Here is a 5,000-nt window from a genome sequence, read left to right on the forward strand (position 1 = left end):
CCCCCCCCCCCCCCCCCCCCCCCCCCCCCCCCCCCCCCCCCCCCCCCCCCCCCCCCCCCCCCCCCCCCCCCCCCCCCCCCCCCCCCCCCCCCCCCCCCCCCCCCCCCCCCCCCCCCCCCCCCCAAGTAAGAGGGAGAGAGTGCTCAGCGCTAACCCGCTAAATTTGCTAAAGCAGCTAATCTGGCAGTTACTGCGAGCCTCCGCTGATTGGTCAGCTGCACCGCCTGCATTTAAAAAAAAAAAAACGCCACAACCAATGAGAATGGCCTCAGCAGCAGCAGCAGCAGCTCCGCCTTCCCACACGTTTGCCTTCCCCGCAGACGCTGGATCAGAGAGCAGCAGCAGAAACAGAGGCAGCAGAGAAAGAACCCTGAGACACTGTTTAGAGACTGCAGCTCCATCAGAGGGAGAAACACCACCACCAACCTGCTCTTCTACACAGTCCAGCGTGGCATTCGGCTCTGTGCAGATACTTCACACACACCACAAAGAGAGGCATCTGCAAGTTATACATCTTTGAGGATGCAGAAAAAGACTCAGAGAACAGGCTCCTAACAGTGAACCTGTACCAAAAACGGCACCACAGTGATGGTGCAGGGGAGTGAAGACGCCCTGCTGAAATTTGAAATGGCTTTTCCCAATCTCACAAACCTGGCCAAACAAGAAGAGCTGAAGCCCCAGCGAAGCCCCCAGCGAAGCCCCCAGCACAGCCCCCAGCACAGCCCCCAGCACAGCCTCAGTCAGGCACTGCCCCGCCCCCGAGCCCACGCCTCCACTCCCACTGTAGCTGAGATAAGGAACAGCCTCTCCTTACTGGAAGTGGAACTGGTGGAACTGAGGGAGCACATCCACACCCACACCACCACCAGAAAGACATGAGCCCTCCTCAGAGACCAGTACAGCCAGCTAAAGGTAACTGTACAAGAGCTGAAGGGAGATGTAAAGAATCTGCTACAGGAGAGAGAAACACTAAACAGTGAACTGGCAAGCGTTCGAGACAACACACAGAGAACTGGAACAAATTAAACAGGAACTGAAAACAGAAATCTGGAGCCTCAAGGAAGAGCTGCACCAGAAAGACACTACGATAAAGAACCTAAACACACAGATCCAGACACACACTGAGCAGCTGAACACTGCACTCACTGCCAGCCCCTCACCATCCAGCCACACTCAAAATCTTCCTGCTACACAGCAAGACCCCCACAAGCCCTCGTCTGATAGACTGGAAGAGCTCCAGAAGCCTGAAGCAGAGAGAGCAGCAGGGCAGCCACCGTGGAGAAAGACACAGACATTGCCATCTGATTGATTCAAATGGGAAATTCCTGCAGGAGGATTTACTCTTCCCAGGTCAGAAAAACAGCAAAAATATGGTGCCCAAAAATAAAAGATGCCCACAGAATTCTCTCTGATTCCAAAACTTAACACTGCCAAGTCTATAATTATCCACACTGGCACCAATGACCTCAGAACAGAGCAGGAGAGGGTAGGAAGACTGATGTGCAGAGTAGCAAGAGAGAGCTGCTGAGTCTTTTCCTAACGCCAAAATCATCATCTCCACCCTCCTGCCCCGCAAAGACTTCCACCCAGCCTCCATCCACAAGATCAACGCAGACATCTCTAGAGGATGTGCCCTCATGCCTAATGTGCACCTGGCCCACCACTCTAACATCACCCCCCACCATCTCTACGACCATGTGCACATAAGCAAACACACAGTCAGAGAATTTGCCAGGACACTTAAAAATACCACACTTGGCAGACATTCCCACTCACACAGGAACACGGGAGGAAGGTTCCCAAGACCACAACACAGCTTCAGGCACGCAGCCATCAGCTCTACCATCCACAAACACCTCCAGAGAGCCAGCACCTACCGGGACAGCATAATCCTCCTCACACCCCACCACCTGGACCAGCCTACCGGGTCACACCGTCCAGACCAGCACAACGCCCCCCCTCCAACCAGACCTGCTCATGTATTACCAGCAACCGGACCAGCACAACACCCCCCTCCAACCAGACAGCACAACGCCCCCCTCCAACCAGACCAGTGCACCGGCCCCACCCTGACCACGCACCCCGAGCACCCCCCCTCATTCAGGACAGGGCCCTACAGCAGCAACGCAGCTATGCAGAGGTCCTTCGTGGCTCCACAGAGCTCTACACAGATGGGTGAAATCAAACAGTTGCTACAGTACATCTGTGCAAAACTCCCATAGCTCATATATGCAGCACACTTACAGACACTACTTCAGTCTTTCATTTTAAAATGAACTTGTAGTGATCTTCCTGTTTTCTTTCTGAATGTATTTATTTATTTTCCCCCAATATATTCAGTATTAATGGATTTCTTTATTTATCTCATTTTAAACAGAAAAGGAGATTTACTATTAACATGGCTTCACTCTCAATTAGCATGTGGAACATTCAAGGTTTAAAATCATCACATTTGGGTTTAAAAATCTAGATGAGGACTTTCAAAACAATATCAAAAACACTGATCTCCTAATACTGCAGGAGTCTTGGTGTAGGACTGATACGACCACTCACTGTCCCCAAGGCCACAGAGAGATCATCATCCCTTCCCAAAAACTGAACTCAGTGCGTCAGGGCAGAGACTCAGGAGGAATAATCATATGGTACAAAGAAAACCTACACAGTTTTTTAGACACATTGAAAATTGGGAAATTTTACATTTGGCTTAAAATAAAAAAGGCATTATTACCTATGAAAAAAGATCTGTTTCTCTGTACCATATATATTCCTCCAACAGAGTCCCCTTACTACTCTGAAGAGATGTTCCCAGAGCTAGAAAAGGAAATATGCCATTTCCAGGCCCAGGAAATGTGCTGATTTGTGGGGACTTCAATGCTAGAACTGGAACACAGCCTTGATTATATTAATATAAAAAATGACAAATACATTAACAATAATATGCCATCCATTACTAATAACCCTTCTTATGCCCATAGAAACAATCAAGATTGCACGGTCAACAAAAGTGGTAAAGACCTCCTGCAGCTCTGTCAAAGCCTGGGTCTGTACATCGTCGCAACGGCAGGTACGGGGGGACACTTTAGGAAGGTATACATTTTGCTCACCTCTTGGGAATAGTACAGTAGATTACATCATAACAGATTTAGACCCTTTCTCTCTCAGCGCATTCACTGTAAAACCCTCTGTCTGATCACAGCCAAATCACTGTGTTCATTAAAAGGGCAGAAGATAACAGCAGTGCACACACACAGCCCAGTAAGCTGTACAACATCCGGAGACCATACAGATGGGCCCAAAACAGCACAGAAGAGTTCCAGAAAGCAGCTGCAAATCAAGACATTCAGACACTTTTAGACTCCTTTCTGGACACCACATATGTTCCCAGTAAAGAAGGAATCAATCTGGCAGTAGAAATATGAATATGATTTTTGACAAAACAGCTAAAAAAGCACGATTAAAAAATAAAAACAGATCAAAACCTAAACTCAAAAAAGAAGACAATTGGTTTGATCAGGAGTGCCAAAACATGAGAAAAGAACTTCGAAATTTATCAAATCAGAAACACAGAAATCCAAACAATGCACACATACGCCTTCTTTACTGTGAAACACTAAAGAATTATAATCGTACACTCAGAACCAAAAAAGCTCAATATACGTACAAGCAACTATCACTAATTGAGGAGTCAATAAATACAAACACATTCTGGAATAATTGGAATAAACTTAAAAAAAAGATTATGAAGAACTGGCCATACAAAATGGAGATACATGGACAAAACACTTCCAAACACTGTTTAAAAAAATAGAATTTGACCCAAATTCAGAACAAAGCAAGATAAACAGAAAACTAGAAAAATTTGAAATAGCAATTAAAAACAATCAAAATCCTTTAGACTTCTCAATTACTGAACAAGAACTTAAAGACAAAATTAAAAAACTAAAACCAAATAAAGCACCTGGACCCGATGGCATCCTGAATGAGATGCTAAAATGTACCCGTTCAAAATTTAATTTGGCCATATTAAAACTGTTCAATTTAGTTCTGAGTGTAGGTCACTTCCCTGAAACCTGGAACCATGACTAATAACACCAATCTTTAAAAATGGAGATAAATTCGACCCTAATAATTACAGAGGCATCTGTGTGAACAGTAATCTGGGGAAGCTGATGTGCAGCATCTTAAATTCTAGAATCTTAAACTTCCTTATGAAGCACAGTGTCTTGAATAGAAGTCAAATTGGGTTTCTACCAAATTACCGCACCACTTATCATATTTACACCCTACACACCCTGATTGAAAACATGTCCATCAAAATAAAGCCAGAATGTTTGCCTGTTTTATTGACTTTAAAAAGCATTTGATTCTATTTGGCACCAAGGATTATTTTACAGACTTCTAGAAAGTGGTGTAGGGGGTAAAACATATGATCTCATTAAATCAATGTACACAGGAAACAGGTGTGGAATTAAAATCGGTAACAAACAAACAGATTCTCTCTCTCAGGAGCGCGGAGTGAGACAGGGCTGCTGTTTAAGCCCAACCCTATTCAACATTTATATTAATGAACTGGCCAAAATACTAGAGGAGTCCACAGCTCCCGGTCTCACTCTGCACGACTCAGAGATCAAATTCCTGCTCTATGCAGACGACCTGGTCCTGCTGTCCCCCACAGAGCAGGGTCTACAGCAGAACCTGGACCTGCTGGAGCAGTACTGCCAGACCTGGGCCCTGGCAGTAAACCCCAAAAAGACAAAGATCATGATATTTCAAAAAGATCCAGATCTCAGGGAACAAAACACATATTTCTATTAGGCACACAGGAAATTAACCACGCCTCCAACTACAACTATTTAGGCATCACAATCAGTTCCTCTGGAAATTTCCACCAAGCAGTGAATCAGCTGAGAGAAAAAGCACGCAGGGCTTTCTATGCCATAAAACGTCAATTTGTGCAGAAAATCCAATTAAAATTTGGCTAAAAATATTTGAGTCAGTAA

The sequence above is a fragment of the Salminus brasiliensis genome, chromosome 3 (assembly GCF_030463535.1).
Source record: "Salminus brasiliensis chromosome 3, fSalBra1.hap2, whole genome shotgun sequence".
Taxonomy (NCBI): Eukaryota; Metazoa; Chordata; class Actinopteri; order Characiformes; family Bryconidae; genus Salminus; species Salminus brasiliensis.